Source organism: Gymnoscopelus braueri (genome assembly GCF_963280865.1).
Source record: "Gymnoscopelus braueri genome assembly, chromosome: 3".
In the NCBI taxonomy this organism is placed as follows: Eukaryota; Metazoa; Chordata; class Actinopteri; order Myctophiformes; family Myctophidae; genus Gymnoscopelus; species Gymnoscopelus braueri.
The window spans coordinates 36703227-36723162 of record NC_137612.1 but is presented as its reverse complement, the minus strand read 5'-3'; the positions used below and the strand labels follow the sequence as shown (position 1 = coordinate 36723162).

Below are 19936 nucleotides of genomic sequence, written 5' to 3'. Positions count from 1 at the left end.
AATCTCACAAAATGTTGGCTATCTTGACCCCCCTGATTATTATGACACATCTTCAAAAGCTTACATTTCTTCTAACAGTCTGTGTAAATGTTTAATCCTTAGATGTCCCTATTGCAACCTGATCAATTCTCCAGCAGAGTGAAATAAAGTGCCTGTGACTCACCAGGGGACCATTAAATCATGTCCACAGGCAAGCAAAGGAGAGACAAGGAGAGGTTGGCTTGTCTCCTGTGACATGCAGGCACGCACGCGCACGTGCATATCACAGGAAGCACGCACGCACGCGCACACACACACACACACACGTGATGAGTGTGCATGAGTAAGTGCATGTCTTGCAATGATGGTGAATTTAGATGCATGTGTACATGCGTCCTCATGTGTGCCAGAGAGTGTGCCCTATGATGGGCTAGCAGCTATGATTTTGCATCTTTAATCATTTCTGTTATAGCCAGTCTACAACAGCTCACATTATTGCACTACTGAGTAAACATCCAAGATGGACAAGGGCTGACAGCCATAGTGGATTCCAATACCCCCCCAACCAACCTCCTATTGGTAGCTTGGTTAAAAGTGCAAACTTTATTTGGGTGGTAGCTAATTTTATTTCCAACCTTGCAACCAAGTCTGCCACTCGTTTTTTTTCTTTTTACAGAGAAGCACGCATTAGACTCATTAAGTGATCTATATTCATGATGTGAAAGCTTCAAAGCAAAAATTCCTGAAAAGAAGTCCTTCAATGCTTGAACCACAAGAAAACTTGCTTCTACTTTAGTTTTTAGTTTTTTACTTTTGGATTTTGGTTCCCTGTATCATCAGTTAAAAGCTGAAAATATAATTTTGTTGCCTTTTGATTACAGCAAGTACAAATACTGGCTAGAGCAATAAAACCCATTCTCTGTTGATGTAGGCCAACATTGTTTTAGCTAAGTTAAGGCATTCAGCCTGCAGGGAAATCACTCAGCATCCACTCTGCATCATCTTTATAACGCCCTCGACAGCTCATTTAAACAACATCCTGAATACATCTAAACCTAAATAATTCAAAGACATTAGAAAACCCTGCAACCACAAGTAAGCAACGAGTGCAAAATGTATAGAAAGCAACACAGCACCTATATATTAACCACTTAGGCTTATTTTGTACTTCGCACAAAAATAGCCTATCTACAACCAACCTTACACCGCAATGCGTTGTGAGCTTGTAGATCTGCTATTTTTGCCATTTTGACATACCCAAAATAGTGGTTAAGCGCAGAATAATACTGATTTAAGTTGTGTCATGGTCAGAAACTATACTCATTCTGTTAATGAAATGGTAGCCATTGCAGCATGATGTGCTGAAGTTGCCTACAAATTAATTTGTCCATTCTTTAATGCAGGTGAGTGATCAACTGATTTTTGTGATTGACAGATGCTATGGGTTGGGTGTAGTAAAGTGTAATTGATGACATGCTGGTGGAGCAACAACAACATAAACAACAGGCAACATTTATTATTCTTGGATTTATAGATATAAGACAGCACTTGACACACAAGTGGATTGTGTCCCGACTCCTCCTCTGTGTATTTAGAAAGCATGAATCAATGCACTTTGGCCTGTTATGCATCTAGATGCATAGGCCAACAAAACATCTGACTTTTCCCTGTATAATTAACTCTAAGGCTATCTCATCCAGTGTTTCCCCTACCATTGCCTTGGGGTGTCAACCCTGTCCCTCTTGCCTGTTGCCTTGGGGAGGTGTCCCAAGGCAATGAAGGCAATTCTATTTGCCGGTGATTGGACTGTCACCTGTTACTCAAGGAAGATACCCCCCCCTGGAAAAAAAGACGTGTTTTCAACAAAAAAAGAGTGTCTAACACTACGAGTTAAAATTTTATATATTTGCCAAAAAGGACTGAAGCCGATATCGAGAAACTGGACTCCTGCATTATGTAGGCTACAGTGTTTTATTCAAGATATCTATTTTGAATCATTTTAAATTATGATGATTTGGGAATCCATTTTATAATTTCCAATTTATAACATTGCTTGTAATGTTATGGGAACAATTTAATTTAATGTCATGTGCAATAGGCATAGATGACATAGGAATCATAAAACTATAAAATGGACATTTTCTTAAAAAACCTTAACATCGGAACATGAATGATTATTGTTAGCTTGCTAGCATAACAGAAAATAGCTAACTGCAGCATCGAGTTACTATAGAAACACCATAGCAAAGAACACCCCGATTGTAACTGAAAGACAAATGCGCTGTAAGAGCCTCAGCCATGCTCAGCCACTCACACCACAGCATGGCCCTGCACAGACAGGCATTTTGTCATGGAAATGAGGCATTAGGCTTTGTCAATCAGGGCTGATACATCCAGCAGGATTTGGTTTGGAAAACTTCAAAACATCCCAAACACCAAATGCATATAATTTTTTCATAGTTTTAAAAAGGATTCCAATAATGTCTCCAAAGAGTTACTGGACATTAAAGTAACATAACTAGATTAGGTAGTATTATTTATGGAATATGCCAAGACATAATATGGTGCAGTAATAATAAGTAAGCCTTGCCAAACCATGCGGGCCCATAGGGAAGGAGCCCATCTCCTGTTTCTGTAACGTGAAGTGGCTTGATACACAAGTACATCCCCCAGCCATGATGTACAAGTACACCCCCTGGATACACGCTAATATGTCGCAGGGACTTATCCCAATCCAACCGTTGATGCTGAGTGCCAAGCAGGGAAGCATTGGGTCCCATTTTTATAGTCTTTGGTATGACCCGTCCAGGAAATCAAACTCCCAATCTCAGGGAGGACACTCTAACCATAAAGCCATTGTTCTGCTAGTTTTCGATAATAGTGCTTCCGTAGCAGACTGTATGGCAGAAGCATTTGAAAATTGTTCTGTCTAGACTAGAGACTACATGAAGGTAAACAATCTTATGTAACTTTATTACATATTGAGCTGTTGAGCACAAATCCTGCGTCTGTGAAGCAAAATAATCCATGAATCCTGCATCTGTGATGCAAAATAATCCATGAATCCTGCATCTGTGATGCAAAATAATACAAAAGGATACAGTAAATTCACTTAGTCACTTAAACTCTGCAATAGTTTATAGTTGTCCACCTGTCAAAAGTCAGTTAAACTCTGCAATAGTTTATAGTTTTTGACCTGTACAAATCCATCATGCGTTGTTGTTGTTTGTCCGGTACTGAGATAGTTTTCAGGTACATTCACACCAACGTATAAAAATAATCATGTCGTTTGAGCAGTAAATATGCAGTTTTTCAGTCATGTTATGAACATGGAAAGTATCCAAAAATGTAAAATATTGAGTGGCTCTGTATCATTTAATGATATTTATTTATATTTGGTATAGTCTGTGTTTGGAGAACATTTTATTATTTCTGCTGCGGTACCCGTAAGTAGTGTTAAAAACTACATTAGGAAATATTTTGATTCAGTGTCCCCACTGAAGCACGTCACGTTCCTGAGATTCCTTAGATTTTGTGGCTGCTCAGTCTATCTGGTAGGAGACTTAAAGACCTTTAAGTCTCCTACCGGATAGACTCTGCCGGTCATCGCCAGTCATCAAATTATTGGTTTAGGAATGGACAAAAACCAAAAAGGCTTCAGGTGGTGCGTAATTGATAGAAAGAAAGTAATTTTTGGGGTGAACTACTCCCTTAATCCAGCTTTTGAGGTGAAAACATGGAGAATGCAGAGTAGGCCTAATCATAACCGTTTGGCAGAAGATCCAATACTACATGTCATATTATGGTTAAACTTTAAGGAGAGCTGGTCAGTCAGTAGACCAGCTCCACTGGAGTGACAGCCTAATTATTTTGACCTACTTTTGCGCAGCACTGGCATGACGTAATTCATTATTTGGGAGCACCTGTGTAAGACTCCAATAGTATAAACATTTGAAATGGCTTTTGTATCTTTTTTTCAAATGAGATTTGGCCTTGAAATGTGTTCAGTTTTGGCTATTTCAAGGGTGTTCATTTTATTAACAAATTCATTTTCGACTATTCGAAGAAACTTTTTCAGAAAGGTTGTGTACGCGTCAGTGAAATGAATCCCCTAGTTTTTATCCACCCAAGACCAGACACATTTTTTTATTGTCTCTGGGACAGGGGGTGGCGTTAATTTTTAGCCCTGCTTGCCATGCAAAAACAGTGAGGGTGGTTGTGTAAGTGACTCTTAAGAACAGTGCGTGCCGCCAGCTGACAAGCCAGCTAGGCATGCATCCAGCCAGTCAACCTGCTAGGGCTGCTTCTACTGGAGCTGCCCAGCCGTCACTGTGGTCTCTGTCACAGTGTGGCTTGTCCACTCCAGAGGGCTAGCAGCTGGGCAACAAGCCAGCCAGCCAGTCAGCCAGCCAGGCATTCAGTCATCCAGCCAATAGACAGACAAGCCTGGTCTCGCCTTAGTGTGCCAGCCAGCATCCCCTCCCCTCTACTCCTCAACTCTCGCCCTATTCCTCCTGTAACACTCCCCAGGCACACAGCCAGCCAAATATAGCCCCCTTAAATCCCCTAACCCACAGACCTACAGGTCATGGTCTACAACCCACAGACACAGAGGAATGAAGCTCTCATATGCACACACACACTCCAGATGAAAACTTGCACGCAAGTGTGTGTGCAGGTGAGATCATACAGACATAATAATAATCTTTATTTGCAATAAAGCTCGTCTCGTACAGACTTCAAATAAGCTGTTGTCAAGTAAACATGTGTGCACATGCGCTTGCGAGGCCAGGCAGTGTCTCACAGAACCTGGCGTCTGTGGAAGAAACAAGCAACCAGCGTCATCTCGTTCTGCACGAACGATTGCTCGTGCGCGACATTCAGTGCATGTTTGAGTATCATGAGACTCCACGATGAGCAGTAGTAGAGAAAAAACTAACTTTGCATCGGTTATAATAGACGATTTTCACTCTTACACGGGCTCCCATTATGCCAACGGAGGGGGTCGCCAGACTGGACGACAGGGGACTCTCTGGAATAACTCAACGTCCCTTTCAATGTTGGTGAGTGATTAGCGACACATCAAAGATAACACTTAAAATGTCCGGATCTCTCCTTTAAGCCCGTTACAAATAGCCAAAAATGACTTTTTAATATTACTTAAAAAAAGATCCAAGATCCATCGAATTTTTTAAATATATTATTTTAATATCAAATAGTGTATGCACTGCAGTAAACTTAATTCAAAGACTACAGAAGTCTCTATCTCCCTCTCTATGCACCGGCCACGGTTAGTGCTGAGAAGCACACTCTCTTGCGACATCAAATGAATGATTCATACTTATAACTTATTCTATAGCCTCATTTTAATAAGCTACTGTAATGTAATGGTTTAAATACAAGCCTGAACTTGTCCGGAAAACAGACATCGCACCAAGCGACGTGATGGAACAATGTTTACCTTGACATGAAACAGGAAAATATAGTCAAACCAATCTATTCAGTCACTCATTATAGCCTACACTTTTGTAACGTTTTTGTTTAAATTAAATTAATGTACATGAGAAATGTGACAACAAGGAGGATGTTTTACCATGAGGGACAATCCAAACTGAGATTTTACATCGCTTTTTCGGTCGAGTCTGGTTGTAAACTGTCTGCCATTTCAGCTTGACCTATGTTATCATTTTGAATTGTGTGATTAAACGTGTGCTCATTCAGTACAGCACTGTACAGCTCATTCGGCATCCTGTGGCAATCAAGTGACATACAAGTCCACAATACAGTACATTGGATCCGCGATGTGTTGTGGGCTTGTAGATCGTCTCGTGTTCAGCGTGTGACATCGTCGTACGACAAAGTATAAACCGAGCTCAACTTGAAGCTGATTGCTCTGTGATCTCGCGACATCAGCTCAGCTGCTGTGTAAGGTAACAGGCGTCCAGAGTCAAGTGAGAACTCACAAAGCTCTGACTGGTATATTTTTTTAATTATTCGGACCTCGATTTTTATAATCGAACATTCATGAATAATACATAGAGACATACAATACATACATGCATGCATACATACTGTACACACAGTCACTTGAGTTGAAGTGGCCGGCACAGCTTAAAAATGAAGATAAATACTGGTGTTATCAGTTGGCAAGTAATGTAATCAGCGTAACTTCTGGTCTCCCTTTTTATCCCTTTCTTTCCTGGAAAACAACAAAATGACGGAGCTTGCACGAAAATGAATTTCACCCACGGATTTACACCTGTAAACCTATGATGTGACAAATAAAACTGATTCTGAGTCTGTAACACAGGCTACCATGACAACCCTAATGCTGAAGCTAAAGTTGCCAGGGTACCACATATTGGACCATGACAGGTTTGACCTATTGGTGACATTATACATCTTCCTGGTAACATCACACATGCAACTTGAATTTCAGAGAATCTCTCCCTCTGTGTGAAAAAAAACATCACGCATCATACTTCCAGGAGGCATTGGTCTTAAACAGACCCGTAGGGGGTCCTCAGAGTTACGACTAGGGATGTGCATGACTGACCAAAAAAGTCAATTATTCTACTGCTCTTAGTAACGAATATTTGATTATTCAACCACACCCGTTATTTGACCGAAAAATTCATAACATTATTTTAATAATCGATTTCTATTCTCAAAAACGAGAGGGACGCCAAATCTTTGTGTGATAGGAATAGTTTTTGTGGTATTTAGATTAAGGTAGGGTAGGCGATTTTCTTTGGTTAAATAAGTGTTAAATAGCTCTTCTGATAGTACTCATTGCTATAGAGTGTTTGTTCAGTAACAGGAGTCTCCATGTCTCTCCAGCTCGTAATTAGACAGAAAATGCATTTTCAGGATACCAATTTTATCCAATTAGGATAGAGAACTCAGACAGGATACAGATTAAACAAGTGAAATTGGAAGTGATGACACAAAGAAATGAGCAGACAAAATTGGAACTGGAACACTATAGAAATGAGGCTGATAAATGGGTACTCTCTCCTGATTGGCTGAAATATTGTCACCTACCTGAAAATGTATTTTTTGTTTATTAAAGAGCTGGAGAGACGGGGAGACTCCTGTTACTGAACAAACATTCTATAGCAATGATTACCATCAGAATATAGTTCTTTAACCTTTTAACAAGAAACGTTTTGTTATAATTTTTGTTAAAAAATTATAATTGACCCTACCTTTAACCACTTGAATCCTAGCATCCCTATTCTAAGAACATTAGCTGGAAATAGCAGATCTACATTAAGCTCACAAACGTTTATTTTCGGCAAAGAGGTTTGGTGTAGATGGAAAAAAGAGCAGACCAAGTACAGAGCCAAAGGTCAAGTAATGAGGGTTTAAGAGGTTAAATGTCTGAAAAGTCATTCATGGATTAATGTTACCAACATGAATCCAACATATTAATAGAAAAGATAATGTGTAAACAAATAAACACAAAGCATTGAGTTACGCAACACTGATGGTAGTGCTGTCAAACAAATCTATGAAGCCATCTATGAACTCCACGAAAAAGTTAAATCTGCAACATCATTTTATACAATATATAGTGGGGGTTCTCCCTGCTTCATCTCTCTCTCAGCTAGGGGTCCTTGGTCTGAAAAATGTTGATGTAAGGTGTTACATAATTTGGGAGCATAATTGATGAAAGCGGCATCTCCAAAAATTACGACTTTATAACTCGGGGAGCAAGTTTAGTGTAGCTAAGACTGGAGTGATATGACTCTTTTTTTTGTTAGCAATTAGCATTCTAATTCTAACAAGGGAAAGGCTCAAGACAGCAAGTGTAATGCTGATCATAGCAACAAACCTGCAACTTTCAGAGTTTGAGATGCTAGTGACTTTTCTCATTGTTGTCCGACTTTCATAAGGTGGACTGCAGAGGTCACACCAGCAGTTGTAACAATTTCAGATTTGATGGTTGTGATATTGTTAGAAAAGAATAACAAATGCCTCCCATTTAGGGGAAGGGGCTTGGCTAAGAAGGTCAGAGGCAGGGGCAGGCTTTAACAAGTTAACAACTATCAATAGCTGAAAACAGTATTTTAGAACTGCTGTTATTTTCTGAGAGGATTTTTTAAAGAAGAAATATGCATGAACAGCAGGAAGTATACAAACACCAATGTATGCTGCATACAGCACAGGCTGATACAAATATGGCATTGATCTAATGATCTCTATCCCTTTATGTATTACCAGGGCATTAGGCCATTACCATAGTCAAGCAATGATGACACTCTGCTAAAATAGAATACGTATGAGCTGATGACAGTCCCATTGTAGACTGAGGCATGTATGGACCATAGTCACCAAATGACACACATGCTACAGAGAATTCTTCACAGACTTGCAGACTCTGTAAACTAGGGCTGGGATATTTTGAATACAGAACAGTAACACCCGACCTAACCACTGCAGTGCTCACATTCAGCCAACCAGTCTACCAAACAAAAACAAACCAAAATAATTAATGGAATTCATGTACATTTAATCTGAAAGGTTTTCATAAACCCATTATTTGAACACACCAAACACAAACACAAACCAAAAACTCCAGGGTAGTTAAAGCCCTATTGCATGCAAGGTTTATTGTGCTCGTTCCATATCAGCAAATAACACCTATCCAAAAGCAGCCTATGCGTGTTTAATCAAGTGCATCTTTCTTTGCACAATGCAATATTAAAAAAAAGATTGTAGTCAGATCTACTGCATTGTGCTGCTCACCCAGTGTGTGTGTGTGTGTGTGTGTGTGTGTGTGTGTGTGTGTGTGTGTGTGTGTGTGTTTTACAGACAAGAGACGAGCACAGATTAGCAGGTAGTGTTAATTAGAGTTGCAGCACACAACGCAGGAGGAGCCAGATCACGGAGCTGACCTGACAGCGGTGGCAGGCCAGCACCTTGCTGCGCTCTGCCATCTGCTCACCTGCAACCAACAACCAACCGCTCCCAAAACCCCACCTAAGTATAGCAGTTTCTCTACCTGCTGCCACCGAGCTTTTCTTTCCCCTATCTCTCTCTCTCTTTTCAGCCCTGCATCTAGCCTTCTGTTGCCATGAGAATGCACACCTCCCTAAATGTACAGACACTAGGGTAAAGCAGCGTTGTAATAGCTACAGCATAATGTGCCTTTCAGCTGTGCGTCCATTCAACTTGCTGTGACCACCGTCCAAGAGTTTAACCCATTCAATCGGAGCACGCATCTCTGTCATTTTAGATTTCTTTGGCTATTCAAAAATAGCAGATATACAAGCTCATAGCGCGGCACTTGGTGCCGTGCTATGAGCTTGTAGATCTGCATTTTTTGAAAAACCGTGATTTTTTTTTCAAATATATATATTTTTTAAGCGAACATTTGTAACTCAAATCTTTGCTTCTGGTGGTTTCTGGAACAAAATATTTTACAAAAAAAATATATATATATATTCAAAGATTTGCACAAATTCTAGATCTACAAGCTCATCTAGATCTACAAGCTCATAGCATGGCACTCGGTGCCGCGTTATGAGCTTGTATATCTGCTATTTTTTAATAGCCAAAGAAATCTAAAATGACAGAGATGCGGATTGAATGGGTTAAAAATGTCCATTTAGTTCAAAATCAAAACGGCTTCGAACTAACTAAAAGAGCCCCAGGGTCTATAAAAACTGGGGGAAAAGCCAATGGAGCAAGGGATCAAAAGAGGAGATATGGGGGAAGCCCAGAGGGGATCACAGAGTAAGTATGAGCGCAAACCACATAGATAAGGCTTTCCCATCACGCTGTTCACTTTCCATCTTGATATAAAGCAGAAAATGCCAAAAATAAACCTGGCTTAAAAGACATATCCCATGTGGATCAACCTGTGACATCAGTCATGTATCATCTATGAGACATATGACTCCACATTTGGGCAAGGTTCCAGCCCGATTCTGAGCCCCATTGACTTCCTACAAAATTAAAGTTCAATATTTAAAATAATATATGATCGGTCCAGCAGTATGCAAGATTAGCTACAAACTACACACACACACACACACACACACACACACACACACACACACACACACACACACATACTCTCTTATAGGCAGCTAGCCTCCTGCAGAGACACACCGTAAAAAGAAGAGGTCGATATGAAGGGATGCAGAGAGGGGGCAAAACGTCTTTGTAAGTTGCTCCACAACTGCTTATCTGCCTCTGTTTGTGTTTATTTAAAAGAGGAAAGTGTAGAAGAGAACAACTTTGGTAGAGCAGTTAGGAGGATGAGAGGAGTGTGAACTTGCTGACTTTAAAGGCAATTACAGCAGCAGCCACTCTGGGGGCTTCTATTGATTTTTTTTGGCCTCCCTTTCTTTCTCTCTTTTTTCCTCTATGCTGCTCTCTCTCTTTCTCACTCTCTCTCTCTCCCCCAGAGAGGATTTTTTTCCCACAGATTGCTAATTAGCATGCAGGAAGGATGCTGCAGGGGCAGCACCTACCTGGGCAGGGGTACTCGCAAGGAACGCGCACATATACACATATGCACGTACTGTACATGTACACACACAGTAAACACTAGGACATGCATGTGTGCGAACACACATACTGACACTAAAAGTGAGGTGATATAGACTTCATTACGTGGGCTGGGGCTAAGCTCCCGGCTTTAGCCACTTCAGCCGTGCCATTCTGTTCTCTCCCATGAGTGTGGGGCCAAATGTGCGGGCTAGGAGACATCACGGAGCAAACAGCATTAGCCAGGGCAACTTGACACCAAATGGGCTGCTTCTATCTAATTTAGGCGATGCTTTGCTTGTCGTCCGTCTTAGGGAGTTTAAAAAACAAGAAGCTGGAATCATAATGTCACTGTCATTTAGCTAGTGAAATTAGGGAGAAAGGACATCGATATACTTTCAATTATTTGAATACAGCAAAACACATAAAAACTCCCCTGATCTCTCTTACAGAGACACATTATGTAACTGCTCCCGCATTGCAATGGATTGATTTAGGATGGCACAAAAAGAGAAATGTCCGAATGTAAAACAAAAACAAAAAGTCAGTGATAGGCAAGCGATAACCGTGATTTAGCCTGCGGACAGATTTGCTAAGCCTGGCTCCATAACCATCACAGCAAGCGGGGGAAAAGACAGGTTTTCAAAACCAGAAAGAGCGCTGAGGCCAGGAGGACGGCTTGCTATTTATAGCCACAGATTTTTTATTCAAGAGGGCTCTGCTGTGCTTTCTCTCACACTCACACTGTCTCTTTCTCTGCCGCTCTCAGCTCTCTCCGTTCCAGCACATTGTGTTCTGCAATAAATATAATGTGTGTGTCTGCGCGTGTGTGTGGGGGGGGGGGGGGGGGGTCTTTCATTGGTGACAATGAGACAAGCTACATATTATCCTCCTTAATGAACTGAAATAATAAACAATTATAAGAAAACAGTGGTGGGTTTGTTCAATGCATTCAGCATGGCCTGATCACTGCAACTCCAGCAGCATACAGTATGCGTGGGTTTCTATACAGTAAACAGTACATAAACCTCTTCTGTGTCCTCTTCCTATCATCAGTGTTACAGGGCTACACAGTGACGTCCCCTCCCTACCCAGTGACTCTCCCCGCCCCCATCTCTCTAGCACAGGGACGCAGTTGCAGGGAATTCCTTTATTACCTCAGCACTGGCCGCAACCAAACACGACTTTCGTGCAGGTGTTTGTGTGTCAGTGCAGTAGACACTATAAAACCACAGTAAACCACACAAACACACCAACATCAAAGCAAACACTACCTATACAAAACTAAGGTACCATCATCCCATAATGACTAATAACCAAAACAACCGATTCCAACGCTCTGCCATACACACATACATGCCATAAAAGAAAAACTACATACATACAATTAAAATGTTAAGTTGGAGATATAGACACACACACACACACACACACACACACACACACACACACACACACACACACACACACACACACACACACACACACACACACACACACACACACACACACACACACACACACACACACACACACACACACACACACAGCAAGACCTGTTCTTTTCATCTTCGTACTTAGGGGGCTAATTAAATAAAATGATATAGCGCTTTGCAGCAATAATGGGCTTCCGATGAAGGGAGATGCCTGCACGAAAAGGGAGCGTGGTGCTTTGAGATCCAAATCATACCCCGGGAACATTACAAAACGATACTCAGATAAGAGGCAATTAGAACGAAAGTGGCAAAGGCTTGTGAATTGAACAAAAGTTGTGAAATGCATGAGAATAGGTTTACATCTTACTCTGCCTACCTATATATTAGTAACATTCACTGACACTGGTGTGCACACACATGCACATACACGCACGCACATGCACACACAGTAGCAGCTTACTGTATTTAGAGTCGAGCTCTGTGGATTTCCATCCAAGCAGGATCAGGTGTTTCACAGATAAAAGCACATTATAGACAGAGAAGCGGTGGCGGCAGATGCAGTAGCAGAGGCTTTGAACCGAGACGACGCTGCTGACATTAGTTTTGTCTCAATAAACGCTGGAGCCAAATAAATTCCATCCCCAACGGCAACTAAATCAGCTTGGTTTTATGGGGTGGGTAGCTTTCTCCCTTTCTTTAGCTCTAATCTCTTGTCTTTTCCCTTTTCTTCTCTGTCTCTTCCACTCGTTGTGGTCCTCTATCTAGGTAGTAGGTACTGCTGGTACCTTGTTTTTATTTCATTTTTTATGAACGAGGATGGAAGCCTCTCCTTTGACTGCCCCCTTTCTCTTTTTCTGAATGAAGCACAAGCGCTACTGGGATACAGAAAGCTGGCTCGTTGGCTCCATTGCTCTCTCTTTCTCCCTCTACCGCTGTCACTATCATGCGCACACTGCTCACCGCTCCCTTCTCCTCCAACCCTCCCTTTTGTGTGCCCTCTCTCTCTCTCACTGGTCTCTGTAGTGCTTGTTTGCTCTCTCTATTGCCGTTTCTCTCTCTCTCTCTGTAACAATATAATTGCTATGACAGCCAGCCCAGGGCTAGTCAAGCAGCCCAGCTGTTTAATGGTCTACTGTATGTCACTAGGTACACAGGCAAGACCCTTCAATGAGAGGAGAAAGGTAATCTCTTCTTTCACTCCATTCAAAGTCCTCATTTTAGTTTAACTCATTTTAGCATAAAAAAAAGACACACGCATTACAGAGATCTGCTGGGGCGATATACAATGCAAGCATCGGTTAGCCTATGTCTCTGACTCTCACTGGACTGCAGCAGATCTTCCATCTTTTATCTTCTTTTCCTCATGAATACACAAGTCGTAATACTTAGCCTATGGCTTGAATGTACGAACGAGCTTAGCGATGGTAGCTGCCGGAGAAACAGAACACAACACTTGTGAAACACAGGGACTGGGAAGAGGGGGCAATGAAAAACCAGAGAAAAATAATAATCAGAGAGAGCGTATTTGCATATTTTTCTCCCTGTAACCAATTGCTGAGTCAAAAGTTCAGCATCAAATGGACGGTCACAAGAACTCACCAGTGAACTTTGGGTAAACAGAGCTCAGCTTGAGGGATGTCCATTGTCCAACTCATAGGTGGGCTGGGTTCTATAATTGACCCCAGGAGATGACTGCATGTGACCAAGCATGGATATTGGTGTTTACATACATACAACATTATGCAGCCAAGCCAGGCAATCTGCCAGCTTTATGTGACAGAAAACTTGCACTGAGGCTGCCATGCTGAGCTCAACATTGAGAGTTTAAGTAACTTTTTTTTTTAATATATATATAGAAATATTTCCAAAATATTTCTCTTTACTTTTACAGGCACCTGAAGAAGGTCTTCAGAATTCAGGGCTTCATTGGGTGTGTAACTGATAGAAAATAAGTAATTTTTTGGGTGAACTACTCCTTTAAGCCAATTTTAATATAAAGATGTTTGCCTCTTTCTTAGGTAATTTGACAATTTATTTATAGTTTGTTGATTACTTTTGACGCAGTAATGGCCTTGATTACTTTTGACGCAGTAATGGCCTTATTTATTCTTTTCATTTTAGAGGTATTAAACCGTCACTTAAAAAATTTGCAGATACCCTGTATATACACTTAAGGGGGGCGCATGCTACCATTTTCGGTGGTCACCTTATCACCGCGGTGGTTTGAAAACTACAACATGACGTCACTGAGCCGCGGTGATATGGTGACCACCGCTCACCTTGACACATCTCTGTTTTTACTGATCGACATCACCCTATCACCCCTGGCAGGGCAGTTGGGTCCTCCGGGATCCGCGGGGACTCCCCGGAGGACCCCCGACGAAAAGGAAAAAAAAACGTGTAGATCAGCGTTTTTCAACCGAAAAAAACGGCCGCTACTCCGGTACCGTGGGTCGCAGAGGGCCGGCGGAGGGCTCGTTGGATCCGGGTCGGCAGTGCGCACGCGGCGGAGAGAGACAGAGAGACAGAGAAAGAAAGAGAGAGAGGGGGAGAGAGAGAGGACGGGGGGGGGGAGCGCATCTGAACCAGAGGGAGGCGGGGTCAATCCTAAAGGACATCACCCCGACTATGAGCACTTAGTATCCAAACCACCGTTTCGGTGATCACTTTATCACCTTTATACTGTATGATTTGATATGGTTTGTTTAATGTCGAGTGAGAAAACATTAAGCAAATCATCTGGGGAACCACCCAAAATCATTTGGAGACCCGCCTGGGGGTCCCGGCCTGGGGGTCCAGGCCCACAGTTTGAGAACCACTGCCTTAAGGGAACAATAAAAGAAAAATAAATAAATGTACCGATTTAGCATTGAACCTGTGCTTACATGAGTGAAACCAAAACTATTGCCTCCGCAGTCCCAGTATATCCCACAGGTTCATCTCAGGTTGACCACGTGACTTAAGGGGGGGGGGGGTACATGCCAATGCCTCCAGCTTCCTCTGCATCGAGGCAGGCAGGTAGTCACTTCCTCTCAAGGGAAGGGAAGGTGTAAGAGGGGAAGTAGCTAGAGGGAGGTACTCAAGGAGGAAGCAGTGGCAAGATCAGCAGCCAAATATACCTTGGATAACACTGGGCAGTTAACATGATCTAATGAGGTGCTGAAGACCCAGTGCAGTATGTGGAGTCAGAGTGAAGTTATTACAAAACATGGTAAAAAATACAATGTGTGTGTGCGCCAGCACACACACATTGCCACAACGAGTAGGCCTAAATAAGCCTTTGGAAATAAAAACTTGATCTCGACGGGGGGGGTTTCTACTTTTACATGGGGCCAATTTTGAATTGAATTGTTTAAAATGAATTTATTGATCTTGTGACTCAGATACAAACAACTGCTGAATTGTTTTCATTTAACCAAAACCCATACTGATTCACTCAATGAAGTGAGCATTTATCTTTCTCTGTTCGTTCAGTGTCGTGCCTGAGTTATATACTTGGTTGCACACGGGTGTCGCACACTGAAGAACATAGCAGCTCTATAAGCTCACTGTGAGCCTGTAGATCGGTATTTGTTGGTGCACGACACTGGCATGCAAATCAACCTTCAGTCAAGTAGCTCTAGCCCTGCTCGACTTGTATTGTAATCCAAATGTCCTTTAATAATAATGAGTTTCTTTTGCATGTTTGTTTGTAATGTTTTGTGTAAAGCACATAAAATGTCCTTGCTGAAATGTCTAAACAAATAAACTTGTCTTGCCCATTCTGATGCTAGACTCACATCCACACAACAAGTCGCCTCCCTTCTGATCCAATCAATAATTTACATCAGGCAAGCAATGGAGGATGGAGATGAAACAGAGGATGGGGTGAGAGCGAGAGAGTAAGACAGGGAAATAAATACAGAGAGAGAGAGAGAGAGAGAGAGAGAGAGAGAGAGAGAGAGAGAGAGATAACAAGATGGAGAATAATTGTGATAAAGACAGAGAGCAGGAGAACAGGAAGGGAAAAAATAGCAATGGACAGAGAAAGGGAGAAACAGGAGGAGTGATGAAGAAGAGAAGTGAGAGCGAGGGGAAGCAGCAGCAACAGCAGCACCATGCTCGGTGCTCTGGCAGAGATCTATAAATAGCTCTTCAAATCTCTCTAGAAAAAGCCACTCTGCTGCTGCTGCAAACACAGATTCAGAGACAGAAGCAGATATATGGGTACCTGGTCGACAAACCAACATATAGATCACATTTCAATGGATGAGAACAGCCAATCTCACTGACTTGAGCCTGTGGCACAGAGTATAAGAAAATAAATTCCACTCTGGTACTGGTAGAATTTTTCATTTACAAAACTTCCCCTGCGTTAATGATTGATCGTGTCTGTGGTAGTGAGATGGTTTCAAAATATGTAATATTATGCTCCGCAATTATCATACATGCTGCCACAAAATAACAAAAGATTATAAGGCTAATTATGATAACAGTTAAACTATTTTAACTATCATGATATAAGGAATGTAGAATTTGAATTAATTTAAAGATAAGTAAAGCCCACTAGTCTAACACTTCATCCACCAATGCTAAAAGATTTTCTCAACCGTGAGCCTGCGAAGCACGTACTATATGCAAGGTGCAGATCATGAGGCAGAAAGAAGCAGGCAGCAGGATCCTCCATTTTTCTCAGCGCTGGCCTTAGCAACAAGCAGACTGTTGATTCAATGATTCGCCTCCTCAGATCCCAGAACGATACCTAAATGGCTTTCTTCCCCATGCATGTATGAGATTCTAGCAAAAAGAATAGGTTCACCTATCTTGTCAAGCATTCTTTACATATAGATGCACTTTATTGCACTACAAAGAGCTTTGGTGACAACAACACTTTAACACTAAATAAACCAGCCACTCACTTTGTGGTAATAACACTGCTGACTCTACGTTGGTCACTTCCCTAACTCCTGTCTCCTTCATGCGAAATTGTTCAGGAAAATCCAACAAAGAAAGCTGAAATTTTAGTCAGACTATTGGACATCATACAATTTGAAAGTGGTAACAAGCTCCTACGCCCCCTGGAGCTTACAATCATTATACATCCAGGCATGCATCAAATTCTACAGTATTTATGTTTCCATTTACACATGCCGTTTACCATAAGATGATGTCTGAATCACTCTAAATCGCTCTGACAGCCTGCACTGTGAACCCATCTTGTGCAGCAGCAGCAGCATACATGTCCAATCTATTTGTTGCCCTCACCTCCTTTCCACGTACTGGTGGCCTATACACTGACTCTGGACACCTGCCCAGCACAGGTGCAGAAGGCCAGGTCAGATGTTTTTATGTCTTTTATATGATATATTGTTACCTTTTTTGTTACTTGTGTTACTACTTATTATGTACCTGTTCTCTACCCATAATAACTGTATCTTTGTTTCATCCTTACTGCTGGTGCTGTTATGGTCTATCCATCTATCTAATATAATGTAATCTATAAATATATATATATATATATATATATATATATATATATATATATATAACAATACAAACGCTTCTATTTGACATGCATTTCTTAGTCAAAAACTCCTGGCCAGTTATACTGAAACATTACACTGGTTATTTCTTGAATGGCGAGTCAGTCTGGGGGCTCAAAATTGGACACACTAACTAACATATGATGTGCCTCTGACAGCCCTGAACGAATAAAGTCAGTCAGTGGTAAATGCATTATGATCCTATCATTAACACTTACTAACCAGACTGTTCTGACAGGCACTGGACTTACACGTGTGTGTGTGTGTGTGTGTGTGTGTGTGTGTGTGTGTGTGTGTGTGTGTGCGCGCGTGTGTACACAGTCATGTGGCAGCAACAACACCTTGCTTTCACTTGATAATGTGGACTCTGTGCAGCCAGGGCACGATAACTTGATATACCATGGTTTAGTAGCTCATTCATTCCCAACAACAACACAGTGCTGCTGCTGTTGTTGTTAGGTAGATAACTTTAACTTGGCATCTTCGGTGTCACAAGTCACAGCGAGGGTTAATGTAAATACCAGTAGTGTATCTCAGTGGTTCTCAACCTTTTCAGGCCGTGACCCCCCAAAATAATCATATCTGAACTGGGGACCCCCCCCACCCTGACAAGCACTAGGATAGGAATGTAGTGCCACCACAGATATATCACAACGCCTCACGTTGCGAGGCGTTGTGCGCTTGTAAATCGGCTATTTTCACAATGTTTGACCCTTTCTTATATTATTTGACAATTTGGCCATTGTTTGACCATATTACTTTTAATGCAGTTATGGTCTTTTTCTTTGCTTTCTTTAGGTATTGAAAAGGTTACTTAAATTGTCACTTCACTCATCTGGGGACCGAACCAAAAAAATAAATAAATCATGTGGGGTCCCGACCCACAGGTTGAGAACCACTGGTGTATCCGACTACAGAATATTTCCAATACATTTCAACAACAAGTCAAGTTCGAGGCTCAGCTGCTCACCGTTCTGCTCCCCCTGCAAGCAGCGCGTCCTCTCCTGAACAATCCTCCCCACGCTGAGACAGTCTGTTGAGCAACACAGGTGGTGGTGGTGGTGGTACGGGGGGGTCAAGCTATGCTGCAGTTGACTTGGAACCTTTAGCCAAAGCTAACAATAGCTAGCCCACGGCATTAGCCTGCCTCTCCTCCAGCGATTATAATTAGCCACCTACCTTGCTACTTAAGTGTTAGCCTGTTAGCTAGCATTTTCTTCTTGTTCTGTGCAACTTATTTGCATTCAACGTTAAAGAAAAGCTGTCGCTATAACGCAGCCCGAGAAACTGAGCGACGTCTTAAGAAACACTGACAGGTGTTAAGACGAGTACGAGGTGCTGCTGCTAACGTTAGCCGCGCTACAGTTAGCCAGCTAACTATAGACTTACCAAATGCTAATAGAATGGTGTTAGCTTGTGTTGGTTCACTGCGACCCCGACTGTCAAAACAGCGCCGTGTGAGAGAGAGACACAGCGAGAGAGAGGGGGGGAGAGAGAGAGAGAGAGAGGGAGAGAGAGAGAGAGAGAGGGACGTGAACGCTTGGAACAGAACAGTCACGCTGTTGTTATTATTATGGCTACAGTCTGCTGTTTACATATAGCCATGTGTCCCAAAAACTGACAAAGAATAAGAGGTCCAAATAAAAGAAAAAAAGAAACAAAACGCTATTCCCCTCTGAGCCCTCTCGACTCCCTGTTCGGCTTCTGTCAGCGTCACTTTTTCTTTTCTCTCGCTGAGAGTTGACGTCAGCGGCGCACTTGACAGGGTCGACAGGACTAGTTCCCATAGCCCAGAGTGTGTTTCCACGGTTGTCAGGCAACCAACGCAATGCGTCGTTCATTCATATGATTGGCATAGCCGCAAGCAACTCTGAGATCCTATTTTTAATATCTGGAATATTTGCAATACCAACCCTTGACAGACCATATGGCCGTATTAAAACAACGTTAAGCTCACAAACATTGCAGTTGTATGGAAAGCTTTATTTCCAATTATCCTCTTTCTATCTGCAAAGTTTTTGTTTCATAAAAAGCCACATATGTTTGGAGCTACAGTACTTTCTGTCGATTTTTATTACTATTGGAGTTTGGACGCGCTCATTTTCAATAATGCAACGTCCTGCTGCCTCCTGCATTATGTTCAATTTAGAAACAGGTCCGCAGGACCGCAGCACCTGCACGGAATTTATTGACAGATAGTAGCTCATAAGTTAACATGACATGTGTGTCTATGGTGGATTTTTATTAAACAAAAACTAGGAAGGATATAGAAAGAGGATAATTCAAGCTTTCCATACAGCTGCAATGTTTGTGAGTTTAATGTCATTTAATACAATCAGATAGGACTTTTCTGTTTGGCTGTATGGGCTGTCAAGGGTTGGTATTGCAACTAGATTCCAGATATAAAGAATAGGATAGGATCTAAGAGTTGCTTGCGGCTATGATTGACATGCATAGAAATCAGCAAGTCAATTATATAACAATTTGATCATGTGAATG

The 19936-nt window shown here is 41.8% G+C and overlaps 1 protein-coding gene across 13 annotated transcripts in view; it reads right to left on the bottom strand.

Annotated features, from left to right (window-relative positions):
• r3hdm2 (R3H domain containing 2) overlaps positions 1-19154 on the bottom strand; it is a 95740-nt gene extending 76586 nt beyond the window's left edge. For all 13 annotated transcript variants that reach the window (XM_080424859.1, XM_080424854.1, XM_080424865.1 and 10 more), the window contains exon 1: positions 18408-19154. The gene's annotated coding sequence lies outside the window, so the exon portion shown is untranslated. The remainder of the gene's footprint in view (positions 1-18407) is intronic.
• Between the last annotated feature and the right edge of the window lie 782 nt (positions 19155-19936).